General features: G+C 35.6%; 1 protein-coding gene and 1 non-coding gene across 3 annotated transcripts in view; one reads left to right on the forward strand and one right to left on the reverse strand.

Moving 5' to 3' along the window:
* The window catches only part of ARSJ (arylsulfatase family member J), a 90004-nt gene that overhangs the window by 44294 nt on the left and 19500 nt on the right, over positions 1-26210 (reverse strand). The gene's annotated exons all lie outside the window — the stretch shown is intronic.
* On the forward strand, positions 1436-1586 carry LOC125094604 (small nucleolar RNA SNORA62/SNORA6 family). The gene has a single exon (XR_007125613.1). It is a non-coding gene; the product is annotated as a small nucleolar RNA SNORA62/SNORA6 family (small nucleolar RNA).

Consider the following 26210-nt stretch of genomic DNA (forward strand, 5'->3'; position numbering starts at 1 on the left):
ACGGACACTTGAGTTTGTAATTTCTTGTGTATATACTAGTTACATAACAAGTAAATGAATTGGATGAATACATGTGTGAATAAAACTTGAATGTTAAATATTATTCTCAATCAAATTAACCTGTTTATTTCCTGTTTAGAATAATCTGAAATTATCTTACTCACTGAGTTATTATGGTCCCCTTCTCCCTGCTTACTAGAAAGAGTAAGTTAAGTTCCAAGCAGGTGAAGGCCTTTTCTGACTTCTTCATTACATTATTATTGGTGTATTATACAGTGTCTAATGTATAATACCACTGAAATAGTACTGTATGTGTGTTTTAATGTAGAGTCATGGTGGAATGGAGAAGGGACTAAAGTTAGCTATTACAAATGAAAAAACTTACCATGAAAAAGGACTCATCATTAACAACTGGTACTTGTCAAATATTCAGTTTATTTTTAGACAGAATGCTATATGGGATTCACCTACTAAATATTAGGCAAGGAATATAAAAAAATTATAGTGTCTTTAAACTCCTAGTTCATAAAGACAGTAATATTTTCTTCCCCACTATAACCCATAAACATAGAATAACATTTTTTTCCTTTTTTTTTTTTAAAGATTTTATTTATTTATTTGACAGAGAGAGATCACAAGTAGACAGAGAGACGGAGGGAAGCAGGCTCCCCGCTGAGCAGAGAGCCCGACGTGGGACTCGATCCCAGGACCCTGAGATCATGACCTGAGCCAAAGGCAGCGGCTTAAACCACTGAGCCACCCAGGTGCCCACATTTTTTTCCTTAAACGTAAAAAATTATTTAGAGAATATTACTACATAAAGATATATTTTTTAATAACCAGGATTAGAAATAGTGACTTGTTAAAAATATTTTGGCTGCTACTTTTTATACTATATTTAAATAATCTAACTATAAAAGTAGTTCTTAAAATTTTTGTTTATTTATTTTATTTTCAAGTTTTTATTTAAATTCCAATTAGTTAACATATAGTATAATATTAGTTTCAGGAGTATATTTTAGTGATTCATCACCTACATGAAACACCCTGTGCTCATCACACTTGTATTAATTTTTTTTAAAAAGCTAGAATGTATTCCTTTAGAATCAGAATCAGATTCACTGTAGGCTTTTCTTAATCGAAAAATAATTAGAGAGTCACTGTCATTAATCATAGAGGAGAAGATATTTTATTATAGCTCAAAAAGTTATTTTGTAACTCATAAAAGCAGAATAATAATGAAGCAAAATAAATAAAAAAACACTTCTAAGAATTTGATTATTTCAAATAAATATTAACATATCTTTAATGTTTTCTATTCATATGTTCATGCCAGCACTTTTATCTATATTGCATTGAAGTAAGTCTATGAACACAAGAAAATTAGTGAGTCTAAAAGTCACTAAAACCTCAGTGAGAATTAAAAGCAACAGGAACTGCACATTGTTAGAGCTTGTGAGGCTGCTGGCTGGCCGATGAACTCACAAGTGTAGGTAGTGTGCTACACGAGGGGCAAGTCTTTTCGCTAACACCACAAGGGTCTCTGGCCCAATGAGTGGAGTTTGATAGTAATTCTTGCTACAAGTATAATAATAATAAAAAATTAAAAAAAAAATAAAAGCAACAGGAATATCCTGAATGCCTAGAAAATGTGAATGAAGACAGAAGACCCAGAGAAGGAGGTAGAGTTACCAAAGATAGATTCCACCCACTTTAAAACTTGGCCTAAAATTGGTTCTAAGAAAGAGTTAAAAAATAAATTCAAAATGGATTATAAATTTGAATATGAGAATTTTTTAATGTTAGATCTAAATATTTTGACAGACGGCAAGCATATTTCTTGAATCTTGGCATATATGTTTAAAGCAAGGCTCTTAAGAGTTCCTTACACAGCTGATTTCCTTGTTCTCTTCCAGTTTCTACAATACCTTCCTGAAGTCAACCTCTAGGTTACAGGGATAAAGAGCCTTTTCATCTGAGTAGCCTTTGAAGGGTTATCAACAGAAAGTAAATAAATCTTTCCATTTGGTTCCACATCTGAACTGAGCTCCTGACAGAGCCAGAAACAGTGTAGAGGCTCATAAATATTTCTAGAAAGAATGAATGACTTCTTTCTTGATGTAAATGTGATATACACAGCAACATGTGAACAGACCATATTCTGAAAATAAGATACACTTTTTAAGAGTTTCTAGGGACTTTAACATAAAAAAAAACACCCCACTTCTTAATTACATAAATAAGCAAATCAAAGTAGGTTGCTTTTCGACATCTCAGAGAATTTAAAGAATATAGGAGTCACTTCCTTTATGTTCATGTTTTGATTCAGTAACTATTTACTTGGTTCCTACCATATGGTTTCTTCTAAATGGTAGGAAGAAAATCTACTAGGAATGTAATAGGACAGTGCAAAGTTGAGAAGGCATGGGGATGCCTGGGTGGCTCAGTTGGTTAAGCATCTGACTTTGGCTTGGGTCATGATCTCAGGGCACTGGGACTGAGCCCTGCATTAAGCTCCGTGCTCAGTAGGGAGTCTGCTTGAGATTTTCTCTCTCTCTTCCTCTGCTCCTCCCCCTGCTTGTGCTCTCTCTTTCAGTCTCTCCTTCTCTCAAATAAATAAAATCTTTAAAAGAAAGATAAAAAGGCATGGTTTATATGCTTTCAAATGGCTTGCAACAAACTAAAGTGTCTGATACTGGCATGTGTTGTCCAGAAGCCCCCAATAATCATAACTCAAGACTGGTGTGCTGTTAACAACTATAAAATGTCACTTAATTCAAATTGAAAACATAAATGTCCAATGGATAAGGCACCATAATAGACTCTTTGGTGAAAACAAAAATAATATGCAATTTCTACTTTCAATTAAATTAGAACATAGATGAAACAATAAATCATGTATATAAATTACTATATAGCAAGACAAAATGGTAAATTAATATTGCCAAGTTAGAACTGCAAAATTTAAAAATAAGAATGCTCAAAACCTTTCATTATTTACTTTGGCACAAGTTTGAGGTGGATACTATTGTTATTACAGATTGGAAGTTAGAGGCTTAGAGAAGTAGGGAATGTATTTAGGTCATGGTTCCTGAAAGGGGAGTTGTAGGGATGCTGGTGAGAGCAGGTTAGAGAATGACCTTCCTTAAGTATGACTAAACTGAAGGAGGAAAACTGAATACCAGTTACAAGGAAACTTGTTTGGTAAATGTGTTGAATTTGAAGAGCACAAGAACTGTAAAGTTTTGCTGGAATGGATGAGATGAGTAGTGAGCAAGAAACTCAAAGGAACATCAGATCACGGGATTACTTGAAGACCTAGTCAAACTATGGATGCAGCCAATGAATTCACATCTCTACCTTTTCTTCTTGCCTCCTATCCCTTTATCCTCAAATTAATTTTTCAGACAGTTTTCAATTCAATATTTTATAGATATAGCACAGTAATAAAATCTTGCTGCTAAAAATCAGTTACCTGCAAAGTACGTAGTATAGACAATTCAGTATGTAGTCCTTGAAATTATGGCTGCAAATTTTCACAGACCCAGGTAACTAGCACTCACTTCCTCACTATTCTAAATAAACACAAATAACATTACTCTTGAGATTTAACTTGATATAAATCTTTGTTTTGGAACCAATTCCATATTTAAAGGCCCATTTCATATGCCACCTCTGCCATGGAGCTTTCCTCCTCCCACTAAAGGTACAAAGCAAGCACAATCAACAATGACTAGGGAATGTTCTTAGACTTTGGCAAGCAGTGGATATGAGTGATCTTTTAAGATTTTCATTTTAATTTGGCACATACACAATGCACAATTCTGCTAGAATTTTGGAACTTTTTCTTAAAATGGAAAAGTCATAAAAATATGAAAAAAATATATCACGTGTTTACTTAAATAGCACCCAAGTTGTATGTTCAATCATAGCCTAAAATAATTAACTGGAGCAACTAATAAATATATGTGAAGAAAAGGTCTTGTGTAATGAGTCAGAAATGTATCTAGATACTAAAATAATAATAATAATAATAATAATAGTGATAGTGATAACAGCAATACAAAGCATCACAAGATAGTTGTTTACAAAGGTAGGCTTTGAATCTCTTTGGCTAATTCTAACACATGTCTTGAAACCCAAACAGGATTTATCTGGGGACCGTTGACCTTTTGGCCAACACTTATCATGTGAGCCCAGAGCTGCTCAGCTACTTTTTTAAAAGTTGACAGAGAGGGGTCAGCATCTTCCATAGACTCCCATTTCAACCTTCCCTGCTCTTATTCCTATCATGGGGCTCCCATGATCCCTGAATCTCTGCTTTACTCCTTGGCTCACATCTGAGGATTTGTACCTCCCAGTCCTAAAGTACCTACAAATGCCCTATGCAGGAATCTTTGCTGCTCTTATGTTCTTTGGTACTATGGAGGACTAGACCTATTACTGTCCTGAGCACCATTCCATGATGTTCTCTCACATTACATGTAGCAGTTTAGATTACTAAACAAAGCAGAAATTCCTAAGTACATATTTCAAACATATTTTACTAGGGTTTACCTATGCTTTAACAAATATTAATTGAACACCACTATAGGTATACTAGAGTATATGAACCACAGCTCTGTTCTCCCCACTGGGGAGTCAGAAAATAAAAAAGCCAAATGAAAATAAGAAAATTCAGGTAGTAATAACTGCTATGGAAAAAATTAAAACAAGCAATTGTTAGAGTGACTGAAGAAAGGTACATTAGAGAGGGGGCAAGGGAAGTCTTCTTTGAGGCTGTAGCTTTTGAACTGACACCTGAATGAAAAGATGAAGTCAAGTAAGGATGTGGGGGAAAGTCATTCAAGCAAAAGGAGTGATAAGAGTAAGGGTCCTGAACTGGGAATCAGATAGATGTGTCCATGAATAGAGGGAAAGACAGTGAGGCTGGAACACAGTGAAGTAGAGAAGTAGGTAACAAGGCCAGGGATGTGGACCAGAATGTGTTGGGCCTTGTAGGCTATGTCCTAAAATTTTTATTTTATTCTAACTGAAATGGTAAAGCCACTGGAAAGCTTTAAGCAGAAAAGTAATATGATCCAATTTAAGTTTTTCAAAATCTCTCTGCTGACTTGTAGAGAAGGCAATTTTGGTGACAAAAGAGGGAACAGTATGAAGGTTGCTACACTAGCCCAGGCAAGTCTGTTTGTGGTTTAGAACCAGGAGACTCAGAGAATTGACACTTAGGGAAGGGAATGATTTGCTCATAGGTCCGACAAGGCTAGAGAAGGGATACGTGTTTATGTAGGTTTCTGTATGTATATATCTGAGTATCTTTATGCATTTGGGATGAGGGAGATGGATAAGCAGAAGTCAAGAAGATTCCTCGGATTTGGGATTAAATAACTGTGGACAATAGGAAAACTAGGAAAGAAACACACAAAGAAGTCAATAGCTCTGTCTTAAAAGTTTGAGACTATTATATTAATGTCGTTGCTCCTCATCAGGTGGGTGAGGCTTCATAAAATGGTCTCATAATTTTAAAGTTATCTAGTCACCAAAAGGGATCCATGACCTAAAACAAAAACAAAAACAAAAACAAAACAAAACAAAAAACAGTGATCAAAACCAACATGTTTAATAAAATTATATATAGTGAAGGAACTATTTCTCAAGAACAGGAAAGAGGTTTCTGAATGTCCTTTCAGGGGTATGCAGGGAGGTAGCGTGTTCTACCAGATCCTCTGGGGATTATCAATTCTTTAAGAATGTGAGTCTGATTATTGGCAACCAAGGGTAATACAAATGATTCTCAGTGATAGCAACACAAATGAATTTTGTCTGATAGAGGTAGAACTGATCTCTGCTCTACAGAAAAGATGACTCTGAACACTATTGTCCCATGAATACTAACAGGTTTTGCACTTACTAACAAATTTATGTCAGTATTCGTGATTGCTTATGTATCTTCTTCAAATTCTCATTTAAATTAATATTGACATCTCAATAGTGTTCTCCTTAATGAATTTAACAAAATAAATCTTTGACATGTTTATTTTATATTTGGATGACAGTAGTATTTTTATCTTTTGAAATTATATGTTAACAAGAGTAACAATAGTGTAGTAAAAATCAAAGGGACATTTTTGAATTCCGAATAAGAAGTGATTTCCTGTGATTAGTTCTTTGGTGGTCTCTCTTAAAATGTCCACTTCTGACATTTAAAGAAGAGATAAGAGAAATTAGTAAACTTTGAATAGTTAGAATTATAATTGACCAGTCGAGATGTGGGTAATGTCTTTATTGTGATTGTTATATTATTATTTATTACATCATTGTTATGATTTATATCAATATTATTAATTAATAATTACAAATCAATAATTAATAAAAATAAATTAGTAATATTATTATTGTTATATATATGTGTGTGTGTATATATATACAGTTGTTCCTAAGATACTTACATTCTAAAGGATTATTTTTTCATTCTCTCAAAAAGCCATTACGAACAACTATGAGAAAACCAGTTTAATTGCCATTATAAATCCCATTTCTTCATTTTCATAGTATTTTTTTAAAGAAAGGTAACTTTTTTCAAAGATTTTATTTATTTATTTGAGGGAGAGAGACAGTGAGAGAGCGGATGAGCGGAGGCAGGAGGCAGTGGTGTGCAAAACGAGAGAGAAGCAGGGAGCCAGACACCGGCCTCAATCCCAGGACCCTGGAATAATGACCAAGTGAAGGCATATGCTTAACCTACTGAGCCACCCAGGCAATTTTCCATTTTCATAAAAAAATCCTTAATGCGGTTTACCTTTATGGTTATCTAATCTATTTGTATGATACAAATAGATGAAAGAACTGTTTAGAAGAAACTTATATACCTGCATTTTGCCCACTCTTTGATTTCTTCTTCTTCTCATCCTAATGAAAAGAAAAATAATTCTCCCAGTAATTTCCACATACCTTCTTTTCTGATTTGAACCCATAATCCTGATTGTTGGTAGAGGATACTGGTAGCTTCAAAATATCAATCTGTTTATGGTTGCAGGCAGCGTCCTCTAGGAAAGCAATGTCACGCAAACTACTTCCCTTCCACACTTTAAATTTCTCCCCCATAAGAATCACTTTTCCCCCTTGGTATAAAAATAATGTGCCTGTTGTTATTGTGAAGAGTTTTAAGCCTAAAATGAAGGAGGTATAGGTAGCTTCTGTGTTCCCCGGGTTGGATAAAAGGAAATAAATAAAATAGTGAGCCAGAACTTACTCCTTCACTCTTCTAGATGTCTTTTTCACAGATTTCTTTTCTGTCTCCTTTACACTTTCTTAAAACTGGAAACAATAGGAACTATGCTCCAAAATTAAAGCGAAAACAAATCCTAAATGTAATCACCATCTTTTAATGACTTGCAAATCATTATGCATAAATACAATAAGGCAGACACACATGCAAGTTCACATAGAGAAGACTCTTTTGCACTTCAAGTGGCATTTTTAGAAGCATTAAAAAAATGTACCAGAGAGAAAAGAATGTTCATATTCTAAAGATAATTTAAATATGTTTTACAGTGGATCAGCATCTCAAATTTTGCACATGGGCTCCAACAAACATTTCAGAGTAAAAAGGAAATCAAGAAAGTTTACATTAGGGACACCTAGGTGGCTCAGTCGGTTAAGCATCTGCCTTCGGCTCAGGTCATGATCTCAGGGTCTTGGGATCAAGTCCCTCATTGGGCTCCTTGCTCAGCTGGGAGCCTGCTTCTCCCTCTGTTTGTGCTCTCTCTCTTTGGCAAATAAATAAATAAAATCTTTTAAAAAAAGGTTGCATTGTATACACACAGTACACAAACACCCCCCCCACGTGCATGTACACTCAAACATGCCAGTTTATATGATTTATATATTAAAATGTCAAACTCTCCAACTTCTATTTTAATTTACATAAGTTTTTGCATTTCTCCTTGTCCTTAATAATAGCAATAATAATCCATTTATAATATTTTGTATTTTGTATAAATCATATAATTTTATTTTCACATATATTATTCCAATTGAGCCCAGTGGGTAGTCCAGAAGGAAAAAACATAGTATTAAAATTATTTTAGTGATTTGAATTATAGCTGCTTTGTTTTCCTATACAGTGGATTCTAGGTTCTTACTGTTTTTTCCTAAACATAGTTATGATTTTTTTAATTACACAAATTTTAAGAATATTGTAATAACAGTTAAAAGTTATTTATACAATTTAAAATTCAACATAATTAAATTTTCATTTATTAGAAGTGAGGCATCAGCAAAATGAGTGGTATCTAACATTTGGTGGCTATGAACTAAAGAAATTGATGAATATCACTTCTCACCCATTCCATGAACTACACGGAAAACATTTGACTTTCTTTTTCTCAATAAGGTATTTTGACATGTTGACATATATTCAAAATTTTCAAATTGTGATATGTAGGTACTTTAACTGTGATTTATAAGTGAAAAATGGCTTTTTCTTTATCCAGTAGAGAATAAACTGCTTTGACAATTAAATAAGGAAATTATACAAACTGCATTTTTAATTAATTTTGCTTTTTGCTTTTGATCATTTAGCTTGAGATACTTTGTGCTTTCTTTAGATGAGTGTAATAGGGCAAAAACATATTACCAAACATATCTGAATAGAGTATTTTCTTTATTTTTTTTTTATTTTTATTTTTTAAAGATTTTATTTATTTATTTGACAGAGAGAGATCACAAGCAGGCAGAGAGGCAGGCAGAGAGACAGGAGGAAGCAGGCTCCCCGCTGAGCAGAGAGCCCGACACGGGACTCGATTCCAGGACTCCGAGATCATGACCCGAGCCGAAGGCAGCGGCTTAACCCACTGAGCCACCCAGGCGCCCCCAGAGTATTTTCTTTAATTAAAACATTTGGAAAGTAAGCCTTTAAATGTTGTTATCTGATGAAAATATTTTAAAATATAGTATTTTATTATATTATGAAGTGATGGAGTTCAGGACACACCACTCTAAATTATGACACCTTGACATACTGAATGTCCTAAGCTGAAGGAGTCTGAGAAAACAGCAGCAGTAGGAAGGTCATTCTATCACCCCTTCTCAAAAAACAGGAGAGAAACCTCCCATGTGGAAGGCTCTCTCCCTGTACCAGAAGGAAGAAAGGCATCCTACTCGCTAAGAATTTAGGGCCAAGAAGGCTGTGTTAAGAAACCTTGTTATTTCTTTACCATTCTTCACAAATGTATTCTGTCTTTCTTTAAAAGGTATTAAAAGCTTCCTAGTCTGGTTACTTCTTTGGGTCTTCATTCTCTTGTGGAGGCTTCCAAGTCCATGTAAAAATTCAATACAATTTGCATGCTTTTCTCCTGTTAATCTGTCTGATGTCAGCTTACTTCTGAGGCCCAGCTGGAGACCCAAAGAGGCTGGAGAGGAATGTTTCTAACAGAAGTAATATGCTTGTGAGTTATTTATGGCTTCATTCTACTGTCTGATCTATGAGCCCAGGTAAGGAATTACTTCTCACAATTTATATTCTTTCATAAGTACAGATCAGTTAACCAAATAGTTTACAATCACCAAGAAATTTAAACTATGAAAAACTTTAAAATTATTACTCTTTTCTTCAGAAACTTCCTTACAGTTAACAAAGATTTGAACATTCCCTGGAACCTTACAGCTATATGAAAGGTCATATTTTATAATAGCTAAGCATTTTTATTTATTTTAAAAACAAACTCTTATACTTTATTATTTCCTGATAATATCTGCAAACATGCTGAATTCTAGAATTTTTTTTTCCAAGCATATCGTTAATGTTATCCTCAGCTTTGATTTTTATTGCACTTCATGGATTTTTTCTATGTCTAGGTAATCATATTTTAGAACCACATTCTAAAGCACATACAAAAAAATAAAGCACATATTGGCAAACATAACAATTCTATTACTACAGAAGCACAAAGAGAAGAGTGCAGTCCTGTGCCACGAATGGACTGGATATAGCTATTCCACATCCTCTTCTATGCTTCTTAGGTGGTATTTGGCCTTGCTCTTAGAATTTCCTTTCTGGGTTTTGGGTTTTTTAAAAGATTTTATTTTTAAGCACTCACTACCCCCAACACAGAGCTTGAACTGGCAGCCCCAAGATCAAGAGTTACATGCTGTTTTACTGACTAAGCCTGCCAGGCAGCCTTGCTCTTAGAATTTTCTCTATCTCTTTATCTCAACAGATGCTCAAAGAGTTTTTTAAAACCCACCTTTAAAGGTAACCCATGGAATGGGAGAAGATAATCGCCAATGACACTACAGAGAAAGGGCTGATATCCAAGATCTATAAAGAACTCCTCAAACTCAATACACACAAAACAGATAATCATGTCAAAAAATGGGCAGAAGACATGAACAGACACTTCTCCAAAGAAGATATACAAATGGCTAACAGACACATGAAAACATGTTCATCATCATTAGCTATCAGGGAGACTCAAATCAAAAACCACACTGAGATACCACCTTACACCAGTTAGAATGGCCAAAATTAACAAGACAGTAAACAACAAGTGTTGGAGAGACTGTGGAGAAAGCGGAACCCTCTTACACTATTGGTGAGAATGCAAGTTGGTGCAGCCACTTTGGAAAACAGTGTGGAGATTCCTTAAGAAATTAAAAATAGTGCTACCTTATTACCCTGCATAAGTACCCACTACTGGGTATTTACCCCAAAGATATAGACGTAGTGGAAAAAAAAGGCCATCTGTACCTCACGGTTCATAGCAGCAGTGGCCACAGTCACCAAACTGTGGAAAGAACCAAGATGCCCTTCAACGGACGAACAGATAAAGAAGATATGGTCCATATATACAATGGAGTATTATGCTCCAACAGAAAGGATGAATACCCAACTTTTGTAACAACATGGATGGGACTGGAAGAGATTATGCTGAGTGAAATAAGTCAAGTAGAGAGAGTCAATTATCATATGGTTTCACTTACTTGTGGAGCATAAGGGATAACACGGAGGACATTGGGAGATGGAGAAGAGAAGTGAGATAGGGGAAATTGGAGGGGGAGACAAACCACGAGGTACTGTGGACTCTGAGAAACAAACTGAGGGTTTCGGAGGGGAGGGGGTTGGTGGGTTGAGTGAGCCTGGTGCTGGGTATTATGGAGCGCACGTATTGCATGGAGCATAGGTGTGGTGCATAAACAATGAATTTTGGAACACTGAAAAGAAATAAAATAAAATAAAATAGAAAAAAAAACCACCTTTAAGATATGTGCTACCTCACTTTCTTTTGTTGGTTAGAACTGAAGATACAGTGAATGCCAGAGACAGCCTTTTTCCTTTCTGTTTGACTTTCATCAGAGGAGGAAAAGGAAGCACATGAACAGGAGCTGAGGAAGCACACTCGAGAAGTCATTTCTGAATGCAGCTCAAGATCTGCACATACTGAACTAACACTGGTATTCCATGGTCCCCGCCTTCATTCCTTGGGTATTTACTGATGGTTCCTTCACTGCCCAACTTAAAAATAGACAGGAATGATGTTAATAGCCGAGCGTTATTGAGGATTTACCCTGTACCAGTCCCTATGCTAAGGGTTTTACCTCCTTCCTGTTTTCTCCTCATAATTACCCCCATGGAATAGATATATTAGTGTCATTTTAAACATGGAGAAATGAAGGCATAAAGAAATGAAACGGTGGTCTCATCACTAATAATATGCTTTTGAAATCTGTACTCTGCTCCATAAGTGTCATATTAGCTCCTGACACCTCCCAGCGCCCTTGTACAGCAGGAGATCCTTGTTATTAATGTTCCCAGCCTCTCTTCCACTTGTCTGTAAAGACTCTGGAGGGAAAAGAAAAGTGTGGAGATTTTCTTTCCTAGGTTTTCCCAACTTTTAACCCAGGAATGGAGTCAGACTCTGTAAATGCCAGGATTCTAGGCGTCCACAGAAATGCATGCTATACAGATGCAAGAAGCTTGGTTTCTCAGGAAATAAAAATAGATAATATAATCATATTATATAGATAATTATCTATTATCAATAATCATCTAATAAAATGTACTGAAAAGTAATTACATAGGGGTAGTAAATATTGGGCCATCTGATAGGAGAAACCTGCTTCTGAAAGAATAGCTTCTCCGTCTCCCTCCCCTTGAAGAGATTTCCGCTGCCTAGAGCTGCCCTGAAGGAAATCCATCACAGAGAAGAAAGGACATTTCTGTTCTACACCCTCCCCATTCTTTTGATGCTCTTCCCAAACCTGCTGCCCTGTGTACCCTCATGGCTGCTTTACTGCCAGCTGGTGAAGAGGAAGCTATTCCTAGCGCCACGGATGTAGGAGGCAGTAGCCAGATGAACCCTGGACTGGGCAGTCAGTTTGGTTTGGTAAAAGGAAACAGCTCAAGAGAAACAAAGGAATGGGACACTCAATCGTTCTGCTGAGAAACACGATGCAACAGCTGTGAGATAAATCTTGGAAGACAGAGAGAAAGAGAGAGAGAAAAGAGGCAAGAATGGAAAGAAAGAATGACAGAGAGAAAGAGAATTGATTTTACTTTGAAAGACCTGCAAATTCTGAAGTTATATAAACTCTACTTGGTTCTGTAATATGAATATCAAAACGCTGCACATAAGCTCCTTAGGCTTATGCTAAAGTGACTGTGTTCTCTTTATTTTCATGGCCACCGAATGTAACAGCTTACACGTTAAGAAGCTATGCTTTTCTGATTATACTGTAACTGGGAATAGGAATGGAAATTATTTTCTCTGGAGTCTGGTCTGAGACAGCATCTTATTCTCAAAGAAATCAGCATATAGTTGAAGCACTGGCATTCAGCCTTGGCCATGATATGCTATAATTCTGTTTATGGCACTGCCTTATCCAACTCTGCACACATTTGGGAGGAGGAATTGGAGAGTAAAAGAAAATAAATGAGGGTTTCTGGGTGTGAAGAAACAAATGTAAAGAGAGGGAAAGGAAATACAGATCCTAAAAGTTAAAGGTTTATAAGCAAGGCATTAACTACCCCGAACAGTAAAGTTCTAAAGAGCCATACTTGTTTCTTAGTCCTATGGCTTTTTCTAGAATGCTTCCAGTGGCGGAGAGTTCAATTTCTCACCAGACAGCTCATTTTGTTTCTGAAGAGTTTGCTAATAGAAGGTTCTTATTTGGATTGATCCAGGTTTGACTCGTCTGGAATCTTAATAAATGCAGACTCTCTTCTACGTTCCAGTTCTTTTAATACTCGAAGACAGCTACCATGTTTCTGAGTCATCTCAGTGATTTCAGCCAGTCCTTGCTCTCTGCACTTGCCAGATCTCTTTGGCACGAGGTTCAGTTTGTCAGTGTCCCTCTTAAAATCTGGCACTTTAAATTGAACCTAATACTCCAGATGCGGTATGAACAGTGCGAAATTCAATGGGACTATTCCTTTCCTTGATCTCAACTCTACACGTATTAGGACTCACATGAGCTTATTTGGCAGCTTGCCACAGTGCTGGCACTTGGTGAGTATGCAGGCAGCTGAAGCCCAAGATGATTTTTTTTCATGTATACTTTTCTTAAGCCAGGTTTCCTGTGTTTTGTAGAAGAACAGTTTAATTTGTGGGTCTACAGAGAATTTTCCATTTCTGGATACTTTCTCTCATTCTTCCTGCCATTTAGGGACCCAGCGGATACTTGATTTTGTCATCCAACACTTCACTTATTCCTCCCAAATTAATTTTGACAACATATGTCTTCATGAGAATCACATGTTAAAGATTTTGAGGGGACAACACTAACTCAGATCAAAGCCTTAGAAAGTGTTACTGGAGACCTGCCCTCAGGTTAACTTTGGTTTTTTATTACTCAATCCACTTTGAATGGCTCAAATTTTTACTTGTCAATCTAATTTTTTTTTAATTAAAAAGGATCATCTTGTCCATAAGCTTTGTTGAAACTAAAATTTAGTTTCCACTGATACTGACATGCATGCCAAAAGAAAAGTAAATGATATTTTGGGGACATAATTTCTTCCTCAATGAATCTAAAATAGATTCTATTGATCACTGATTCCTTTACTAACTTGCTCAATTACAATAATTTCCTAGTCAAGTAGAATTTTTTTTTATCAGGGCACTATAACCAAGTAATCAGTCTTGTTTTTTTTATAATCTACATTTTTTTTGTCGCTGAGATCCTACACATCTTCAATATTCTGATACCTTCTCTTTTCAGGAGTCTGCTGTGGCTGTTTTCAATTTTTTCATACATATGTAAATGTTTAAAATATGGAATGTAATTTCATCCACTGTGGATTCTCAAATCAGCTGACTTTTCTTATAGTCTGAACCCAGGTAAACAAGAGTTTCAGTACAAGAATAAACCACCAAATGAGGTAGTGCTGAAAGCAATCACTAGAGGGCATTAGAGAGCTGAGAAATAGGGATCTGAGTGCGTGACACTTACTTAAAAGGACCAAGAGACCTACAGGTTGGAGATGGTCCGCCCTCTGTAGGAAAGGTAAATCTTTTAGGCTATCCAAAAATTGCAGTTTAGATACGGTTCACATAAGAACTGGGCTAGAACTGGGACATGACCAGTTGGGAGACACAGCAATGACAACATTTTTAGGAAGTTTGATACCAGTGTCAAAAAATATCTTTGACACCAGGAATCTTGGTGCCACAGTTGAAGTCTGTATTGAAAACTAAGATCAAAATAGTACAGATTCAGCAACGATACCTGCAATTTATTGACCAGTATATCATCTAGCAATAACCAACAACATCTCTCATTCTTGGAACAACCTTTGGAAAGTAACAGCATCTGAGCTTTAGACAAAGGATACCAGGGATTAAGAAACTGAAGTTTCAGACATGGGATCTAGAATGAGGCCTGCTGAGCTCTGAAACTTGTGTTCTCTATGCTGAAAGACTGTACAGTCTCCTGATTAAGGAAATTGGAGCTCTGGGAAGACAGCATGGTAGAAGCTGTGACAATCAGCCATCTCTCTTAGAATCTTTGGGGAGCAGATAGACACATCTCATTTGTCTCACGCTACTATTTGTTGGTAATTGTACTTCATCAATCCCTCAGTTTGAAGTTCATTCTGCTTTTTAAAAAGGATGTAAACAAAACACATTCTCTTATTACATTCTATTTTCTTTAAAGTCTTGAGATGAACATAAACTTTCATAAAGACAACATATGGCTCTTTGGTTTAGTACAATGGAGCTAAGACAAATGTAATGCAATGAGAATTCTCAATAATAATTTTAATTTCAAATAGGACCTGCACCTTTTGACCCCAAATACCAGCCCTACATATGTGGTACCAGATCAACCTAGTGGAAATGCTAACTCATTAATTAAGGAAGAAAATATTTTAAAGGATAAAAAAAGATTTTCAATTTAGTATCTATAAAAATCAAAAGAAGTGATCAGTGGTAGGACAAGAAAAGAATTTTAGAAGTGCTGAATGTTAAATAACTTAGATGGAAGTAAGATAAAGTGCTCTGGGGTAAAAAGGATCAAAAAGTAGCAGGAGTAATGATAAAGTCATTTATATCAAAGATGCATGACATAAGTTTGAATAAAATTGTTTCAAGAAATGTGAGATTCAAAAGGCAATATTTCTATGTATATTAGAATATATTCTAGAATAAGGTATAGGTCTAAGTAGTGAGTGTGACTCTTTATAGCTTTATTGTTTTGGGTTTCTAATGGTTTTCTCAGACAAGAAGTAATTAAAATAATATATTATCACCAAGATCTATTTTAGGTTTTCTGAAGGGATGGATGTCCTCTGGTTTCTTGGAGTCACTGACATCTCATTAGATCTGTGAAAATATCCATTACATATGTGAATGTATAGAAATCTATTAGCCATGGCCCCCCTCCTGTTTGCCTCCCTCCTTCCTGGTACATATAAAATATTCTTTGCAATAACACAGAATTTTCACTGAAATTAATACATAATGTTTCCATAATAGCTTTCTCTGTTCTTAAAATATATAATCTGTAAGGAGTGTGAAATAGAACAAAATTTTAGGGTTATGTGCTTGTTTATGTTTTCATTCTTTACGAAAATACAGCTTTTAAATACTTGTAAAAGAAAATAAATGAAATGTTTATTTCAAATTCTGCCTCAGACAAAATACCTAAGAAGCACTGCTTCCAAAAACTAAATATTTTCCCTTATTCATTTAAAGTTAACCAGAGATGGTACTTTAGAAGTCCACATCTATCTCCTTTAACTCTCACTGCACAAACTGTTCCCAGGACAAAGATTTCCAAAGTCATTGTAGGCATTTTTTGATGTATGGGTATTGCCAATAGGTGGGAATTTATCTCATAGCAGTGAGACAGATGAAGCCAGATCACACTGGGCAGCGATCCACCAAAGGCCCACTTGCTGAAAATAGAGCCATGCCTTTTACATTTGCACTGTTTCCAAAAAGGTCTATGGATCTTCAACCCCCAAGCCCCAGGAGCCAGATATCTGGAACCTCTTAGAAAGGATTTTCAATTTGTTCTAACGCAGTAATGCTTCCCCTTTGCTATTCTCTGTGCATTTATCTGTTTTGTGTTATTTTGGTCCCATTCTTTATCCCTACAAACAGAACTGTGTTCTTTTTTATTCCTCCTCTCAATTTCTTGACTGTTTTCTTTAGCATATGTGAGCACACAGCATCTGCTTCTGAGTCTATGCCATCTGGATGAAATTAATTATTGGAGAAATCTGAGGAAAGGGAGATCAAGGTACTTTTAACACAGGAAGGAGATAATGGAAGGACAGAAGTGAAAACCAGAGACACTCATTGTCAGGAACACACTAAACCACCTCTCAAAGTTTTGGCAGATGTGTGCAGTGACACTGCATACATCTAGCTTGAGCAACTGGCAGATATACTATATTTCCCTCCCCCTTGCCCAAATTCTCATCAATGTCCATCAAAGTAAGTGGACAGACTGGTAATTATTTACACATTAACTCACCCAATTAACCAACTTCTTTTAGGTCCTAAATCTGCATGGACTCATGGTAATCTAAATGATTACATAATTAAACAGAAAACTCAGGAAAAAAAAAAATCAACAGAATTACTTGGAAGCCCAGGTTCTGTGCCACCCTGCAGGAGTTGTGTCATAGTTTTTATTATAACAGAGAGTACAAGGATGCAGTCCGTTTGGTGTTTTCAAACACCAAATTCATATGGGTACAACTTGATAAATACCAAGAAAATAATAATGACTAACATCTGTATAATGCTTTCTGTTCTGTATGTTGCTTTGCTTATCCTTCATAAGCACTAGAATCCTCATTGATAGATAAGGCAACTAAGGCTTAAGAAGCTAAGATGAGGATCATTATGATCACATAGCAAAAGATAATGTTTTAAGCCATAACTTTTGATTCCAAAAATGAGGGTTTTTTTTTTTTTTTTAATTCTAAATCCAGCCTAAATTCTGCTGTGGTGTGCTGCCTGTCTCTAAAACATTTTAACAAATTCTTCATTGTAAGAACAATAATGTTGTGATTAAACTTTTTAATGTTACTTTTGGAAAAAGATGTCTTTTAGTATCTTTTAATGGTAGGGGCTATGGACTAATAAAATTTGTGAAGATAATATTTCTGAGCCATTTGTACTATGGAAACAGAATTTTTAAACTAAAAATAGGGAAATACTATTGAAAGTGTTTAAATATTTTAATTTGGATCCACTTGTGACCAAATATGTTTTTTTCTATGTATTGAAATTTGCAGTTTGGGTAGACTGCAGCCATAGAGAAGCCCTAGAACCTCAATGAGGGGTCCTCATGGTTACTGACATGTGCTCTACACAAATGGGCCAACAATTAGGAGCAATGTAATACCTCAGAAGAAAGAGCACTGATTTAAAACAAAATGTGCTAAGAACAGAAAGCTTCAAGTCACACTAAATTTGATCACCTTTGATAAAGTTCCTGTCCCTATTATCAGTGTTTCTAGACTAAAGATAAAGGATATACATTTATTCGGAAGAGGGAAGAATAGATAGCCATGTCTTTAATTATAAAATGTAATTGCTATAGCAGTTTCATGTTAAGCATGTTTGAGCTCACACTTAAAAAACAAAACAAAAAAAAACAGAACCCTGAAATGTTTCTATAGTATAAACATTCCAGGAAAGTTGAAGACAATTATCTCAAATTTTAAGCAAATATATTCACTCTAGTTTGGGGCCAAATGTAAAAACGTTTGATTGAAATAAGGAATAGTTTTATAAAGTTCTGAGCAGCTAAAATAAGAATGCTATTCTTTAAACATTTGCAAATGGCAATTCAGTTATTTTAAGAGAAACAAAGAATGCAATTAACAAGTCTGTTTCTTTATAGATTTTGATCTTGTCCAGAGGCCAAAATAAATGTGCTCTTCAGTCATCATCAAACCTCTGCTGGTTTCCCTCCGTGAAAGGTCCAAAATGACCTAGATAGCTGCCTTTTTACGACAATGCCATAACGCTACCAAATTCTTCCACTAGGGCGCTGGCATCAGGGACAAAGCCCCACACTCACTAGCTGGCCAATGTTAAGGTGAAAAAGCCACGGAGGCTCCTGCAGCCTGTGATGACCCACGGTGGTGCTCCCTGCTTCTGAACACTTGGGCTGGGCTCCAGCCAGGAGTGGGAAAGCCTGCCATAGAAGCATGGGGAGTCACACTGCATTTGTGCAGGTGTGTGAGTTCACATTTTACAGTAGAGTTTGACAGTCAAAATTTACTTCTGTGGACCCGCTCCACTCGAACTAGTTCAAAATCCCAAGTGGCTCTAAGTAAGGAAAACAAATTCCATTCTCTCCTGGGAGATACACTATTCTTTATTCTGGGAGGCTATAGCCCTCTGTGTCATACAGCCTGACCGAAGTACTTAGAGCTACAAAAAATAATTCTGAAATATAAATTAAATCATGCCATACTTCTGTGCAAAACCTTTCAGCGGCATCTCCTCACCCTTAGGTTAGGTTTCAAAATCTTTACGACAGGCTGCAAGACAGAATCTGTCTCTGTTCTCATTTCCGTCCATGCTCTGTTCATTCATTGCACACTTCTCAAACATGCCAACGCAGCTTCAATCCCAACACCTTTGCCACTGCTGCTTCCTTAGCCTAGCCCACTTGGACATAACCTTTTGCTTCATTTCATTAAGGTTGCAAATGTCTCCTCCTCACAGATACCTTTCTTTGGTGCCTTATAGAAATAGGGCAATTCCTTTTATTCTCTTTTTCCTTAAGTTACCTTATTTTTCTTCATAGTATCTGACACTTCTTGGCATTGTATCATCATTTTAGTAATGTATTAGGTACAAAAGTACCATTTTCATAGGTTAAGATAGGCCCAGATATTCAGGAACTTAATCTAGCAGATATACATATAACCTGTTTATTTTCACTGGTATATTTTTCCTCTACATGAAAAAATTTCATGTAAATCCACTTCTACTAGAAGAATGCAATGCTGGTTGGATTCGTGTGTTCTATTTTGTCTTTTCTATTCTACCCTGTTTAAGTTGAGAGATTATCTAGTGTCACAAAATTTTTGTGTGCGTGTCACATATAAACTATAATATAAATATATCTTTATACACCATTATATAATTTATGAAAACTAAAGTACTTTGTAAACATTTACTTCACATCAGGCTCTCATTACATGTGTGATCCAGTCATGATGACACAGAAAACACTTCACGAAAACAAAAGGTCAAGGAAATGAAGGCTAAGGAATGAACTAAGGCATTTATAAGTTCTGAAAATGATAGCTTAAAATTTTATTTATTTATTTGACAGGGAGAGAGAGAGAAAGAGCACAAGCAGGCGGAACAGCAGGCAGAGGGAGAGGGAGAAGCAGGCTCCCTGCAAAGTAAGGAGCCCGAGATGGGGCTCAATCCCAGGACCCTGGGATCATGACGTGAGCTGAAGGCAGAAGCTTAACCAACTAAGCCACCCAGGTGCCCTGAAAATGATAGCTTGAAAGTATTCTAATTCCATTGAATATGAAGAAGGATAGAAGAAGCTTAACTGGAATTCACAACTGGTTACAAAGGAAAACTTACCTGCCTGTGTGGTTGAAAATAACCATGAGTTTTTTAAAGAAGGCTTTAGAATTTTCTTCTGTAGAATTTTTTTTTTTTTAATGAGAATTTTCCCTTGTGGGGATTGTTCAGCTATCACATACCTCCAGCCTAACATAAGCAAATGGACTATATCCAAAACTACTAAAGAAGGAAATAAAACTTACTATCTAGTTATTTGAGGTAATAACATATCTTACTTATAAGAAGACAGAAGATAATTCAACCTCTGCTTATTATATCCTATTTTAATTGGAAAATTAATATATTGGGGAATATAGCAAATAATTTATATTATTTAATTTCTATTTACATAATAATTTATAATAAGTAAGATTAGTGGGTTTTATTCAGGAAGGACAAAACAATTTTATAACTTTAAAAGATTTTATTTGAAATTTATGGTAGAGGTATAGGATAACTATTTCTCAACAGGATATATGAATGATCAAACCTGAATAGATATAAAATGTCTAAAAAATATACAGCACATATTTATACCTCTTTGACAACTGTACCCAAATGGTAGCTGTTTGGTTTGCAGTTGGATCATTTCTTTTTCCCTTTCTCTTCCCTTTGTCTTTATATCTCCAGTTGACTTGACATAAGCTACACTTACACTAGCTGTAACCAAGATGCAAACGAGAACCAAGTATTCATTGAACTCCATCTCTTTACCAAGACTGGATAATTTGTAGATGGAGAAACTTAACAAAAAGACTTGCATGTAAATATAATAATTTTTCAAACCAGCCCTGGAGAAGTTAAATATTCATTCAAGCAATATGCCCAAGCTGAAAAATAATTATAATATAGTATTTAATTTCTTTGTCTAAAAATATGAGGATAGTATTGAGGATACAGCTTGTACTGATTTTGAAAGAAAGTGAGGCAAAGCCTTCTTTATGAAAACATATATTTAGAATAAAAAATTAGGATCCAAATTATTCATAATAATAAAGGCGCCTCCTCTTCTTACAGGGTGTGGTTAATATATTATTCCCTTAGAACATAAAGAAATACTTATTCGTCATTTGACAGAAAAAATAAAGAGAAAGGGATCTAGGACATTAAAAATTTCTAAGAAATACTATAAATATGCTAGAATCAGTGGGAACACACATTCACTTAATAAATATTTATTAACTGTTTGCTATATGCCATGTAATCCTACAAGGTGAATTTAAATATCTGAGACAAGGCCTATGCCTTTGAAGAGCTCAGCGTACAATGAGTGCTACAATCCTGGTAAGTATAAATAAAATCTATGAATTTAAAAAAGGGAAACTCATCTATAGGAATAACTGAAGGAAGTAAAATTTGAGTTCTGAAGGATAAATCACATATAAACTGAGAAAGGAGTAAAGAACACCTCAATAGGAACAGCCTGTGGAAAGACAAAGAGGCATGTAAAAGAGGTAAGTTCACAAAATGAAAAGTTCACATGATCAGACAATTCCAGGGGCTTATGGGAGGGAAAATGGTGAAAAGAAGAGACTGGTGGCAGTGGACCATTTCATAGGCGATTGTAGTTGTATGGGCAAGATGAACCTACGTAATGATATATGTTATCATAAATTAGAGAATCATTTTACTTTAGAACAATTACTGTTTTTAGTAATTGTGGGCAGCTCATAAATATGAAATGTTTTGAGGTAAGGCTAGGTTTGGGGAGGAGGGTCTTGAGGAAGATTCATTACATAATAAGTTAATAGCAATGAAGTCTTCAGTGTGATGTCTGATGCCTTGGGATGGTGACAGTTCTTTTATATTCAGTTCTCCAAAAGGTATTATCACCATTTCATTTACATATCTTTTTTTATTTTGTATTTTTAAAATTTTATTTTTTTATTTGAGAGAGAGAAAATGAGCAGGGGAAAGTGACATAAGGAGAGGGAGCAGACTCCCTGCTGAGTAGGGAACCTGATACAGTCTGGATCCCAGGATCCTTGGTGCCCCCATTCCAGTGTCCTTGGATCCAGCACCTCATGGAGCCCGGCATCCCACATCACGCTTCTGCTCTACATGGAGCCTGTTTCTCCCTCCGCCTGCCGCTCCTTCTGCTTGTGCTCTCTCTCTCTAATGGATAAACAAAATCTTAAAAAAATCTTAAGGAGCGCAGTCAAAGCACCTGACTTTTGGTTTTGGCTCAAATCATGATCTCAGGGTTGTGAGATGGAGCCCAGGATTGGGCTCTGTACTCTGTGTGGAGTCCACTTGAGACTTTTCTCTCCCTCTGCTCCTCGCAGCCCTCAAATGAATAAATAAATCTTTTTTTTTTTTTAAGTTAATTTCGGATACCTCTCCGGAGAATGCAAATACAAAAACGAATCCTTCATAAGTACAAAACTAATGAGCAATAAGTTCTACTGGAGAATTTTAAATCTAAAATTAAGTGGATTCATCATTTATTTGAGAATAGTAATGGGTCTTTAAAGTTCTTCTGCAACAAATATAACTTTTAACTTCCTTGAGAAGGGAAATTTTAACTCAAACTCTCCAGGACAGAATGCTAAAAAAAATAAAACACAACCACTCCAAACCTTCTCTCTACCGTTGAGCACAACACTATAATCACAAATCCACAACATGTGTTTCATAGTTCATGGCCACCGATTTGTTTGTAGATTGAACACAATGGTTTGCTTCTTTTGTGTTTCTTAAAAAAACAGTAACTTACAAGAGAGACCTCAAATCACATACGTGAGAGAAAAAACTTAAAAGTCAGATAGAATTTCATCTGCTAGGCTTATATCTTTTAATTTTATGAGGTAATGGAAGTCTTAAAATTTTTATGAATAAATAACAAATCAGTCAAGCACACAGATCTCCTAAGACATCCTTTCTGGATAATATCTTCTAACTTAGCACTCAGTGATTACCATTCTATGTTCCATGCTAAGGTGCTCAAGGAAAACAACTTCTTATTGAGTGAAATATACAAGTGCAGCGAATCTTTTTAAATTTGCATGTTGTTTTGGGAACCTTTTTAAAAGGAACTGTAAGCCAGCATATGGAAAGTTATAAATGTGGCCCAAGTCTGCCTGGAATCTTAGAGATGCCTTCCAGCTGTTGCCACTGCCTGGAGCCTGTACTTCCTCTTACTCGCTCCTTCCAAAATACCATGGAAAAGAAACTGAACAACAGCACTCCTGATGCAACTTGGACTCAGTGAGGTAGTTCAGTGAAAAAAGAGATGACAAATTAGCCACCTTATTGAATACCCCTGTACATAAAGCATTGCTTTGTGAAAACCCAGTCTAATTAGGGAGAGAGTTATAGCACCAAAATTAAGGTTAAATAAAAAATTATGTGCATAACCGGTAGTACAATATTATCAATGTTATGACTAAAGATAAAATGTGGTCTAAGGTTTCCCTATGTGTACAGAAATTAAGAAATCCATTAGTAATTTTTCTATTTGTACCATGTTCCCCAAACCAGACACCTGTGATAATTATAGATGGTCTGTAAACCATTTACTCTGACAAATATCAGGCCCCTATATCACAGATTTTATATATTTTTGCTCTATGGATTTTAACCTGAATATCTCATTGGTAGCTGTAACATATATACAAATGCATGCATAACAGTGCTTAAGGTGAGGAGGGTTTGGAGTAAGGCAGACAGACATTGATCTGGATCTTCAAGGATAAGTAAGACTTAAATAGGCAAGAGAAGAGGGCAATTGTGATAAAAATGTACGACTTCCAGTTTTTTAAAGATTTACTTTCCCCTAAATCCCCTTTATTTTCTGCTATACCTTCACCTACATCCTCAAGCACATGTCTCACTATCTTGAAAATACCCTCTCTTTGAACCTAATACTTTTTAAATCACCAGAATATTTCTCTCTTGCCTTTGTTTCAAAGTCAAACTTCTCTCACAAATTACACCACTCTCTTATTCCTATTCCACCAGCCCTTTTAGTAACCTCTCCAAAATCAAAGCCATTTGTGGTTTTAGTTTTTTTGGGGGGGGGAGGGGAATGATAAAAAATGATGTCTTTCTTCTTAAAATAACAACTTAAAAGCACTATAAATTTTTTAAAATAATAACTAGAACTGTCTAAAAAGAACATTTCTTTCCAGGCAAATGTTAAATTAAGTAATGTGCCTGAAATTGCTGTAGACATCTTTCTGAGTGGTTCACACAGCACATAAACCTCATAAGCCAACAGCACAATGTGGGGGAAAATAATTTCTGTTCACCCTCAATCCAGTGTTCTGTTCTGTTAACAGCTTTACTTCTAAATATACATAACATTTCCTGTAAAAAATCTTCTGTTTAATATTTCAAATGCACAGACTAGTTCTGATCTAGTGAAGTGATTCTCTAATATTGAATCATTCTGTCCAAACATGAGTCAGAGTTATAAAGCTTTCTGAGACAGTTAGCTATTAAAATGTTAGGGACATATGTGAACCTGTGAACAATTTCACAGTCTCAAAGGAGACAGAATTTTTAGCTTTTATGAAAGACCAGAGTAAGAGGGAAGTAAGATTTTACTGTTTTCATGTCTTAGTTTTTCTGAATTTCAACATTTACTAGAGGAACCTCAGTTTGCTATAATTTTTTTTATATAGGATTTACAATGATCATGTGTAGCATTTAAACAAAAATTTTACAGACATGTGCTATGTTTTAGTTTATATTTATTTACCATGATATTTTTAGACCACTTGACAACTACAATGGGATGGCAATGTGTGGGATTAATTATTTCACAGAATGTGTTTATATGGTTGCATATTATCAAAAGGCATTTGGTTTCTGGAAGCAGAATGCAAATATAAAGACAAGCAGCACAGTTTAAAGTCAGAATATTTGACCCCTTGCATTTTGATTAATGTCTACTTTGATTAATGTTATATGATCTACCAGCCACCCAAACAGACCTTTCCTGAAAGTCTTGTAGCTTCCCTTATTTCTTTTCAAGCTATGTTCTTTTGGGGATTCAGCAATATCCATTCTAATACGGATTATCTCTTGAAGTTTTGCTCTCTTTTCCATCCTTATTACTATGTCTTTCCAACTTCTCATTTTTGCAACAAATTACTACAGAATTACTACAAATTACAATTACAAATTACTACAAATTACTACAGACATTATTACAAATTACTACAGAATTACAGACATAATAACGAGGCAGTAGAGTCATAGTAGGCATTTCATAGACTATGCATAGAAGGAGGACAAACTTTAAGTACTAGTTCTCAATAACTGTTCTTCAACACGCTTACCTATAACTTAGTAATTAAATAATAGTGTCCTGGTACTCTCTATTGGGCTACTGAAATGGCATTTGCAGACAAGAAAAGAAAAACACCTTGAAAGTCTGATATTACTTGGAAAGTCTTCTCTATCCTACAGATATTGTTGCTTCATTATTATTTTCCTTGTACTTCCATGTTCCCTAGTTTGGATATGAAAGGCTTTCATACCCCTGAACTATAGCATCACAATACCTTAAGATTATTGGTAATTACTAACTGTCTTGTCTTTAAAAACTATGATCAATTCTTTAAAAGCATCATGACAAACATCATAATTTATAAAAACAAACAAACACAAAACTACGTAGTAATCAAAACACTGACTTATATAAGATGGATTGAGAGATAGTGTTATATTGCTGCTACTGTCGTTATTTGTACATTTTGTAACTAAATGCCTATATTCTCTATTCTTTTTTTTTTTTTTAAGATTTTATTCATTCACTTGTTAGAGAGAGAGAGAGAGAGAGCGCGAGCGCTCAGGCAGGCACAGTGGCAGCAGAGGGAGAAGCAAGCTCCCTGTTGAGCAAGGAGCCTGATGTGGGACTCCATCCCAGGATGCTGGGATCATGATTGAGCTGAAGGCAGCCACTTAACCAACTGAGCCACCCAGGCGTCCCTATTCTCTATTCTTGAGAATGACTGAATTGTCCACAAAGTACTCATTTGTAGCATTAAGTCAGTCACGTATCTTTCTTGACCTCTTGGGAAATAACTCCCAGAGTGGATAAAATAGGCCTGAATATCTCAAACCATGACCCAGTAACCCTGGAGATTGGGCAGAGGGGCTCTGAGCCTGCCTTCGAAGGAAGGGGTTGAGGCTAGGAAACTG

The sequence above is a fragment of the Lutra lutra genome, chromosome 2, assembly GCF_902655055.1.
Source record: "Lutra lutra chromosome 2, mLutLut1.2, whole genome shotgun sequence".
Classification (NCBI taxonomy): Eukaryota; Metazoa; Chordata; class Mammalia; order Carnivora; family Mustelidae; genus Lutra; species Lutra lutra.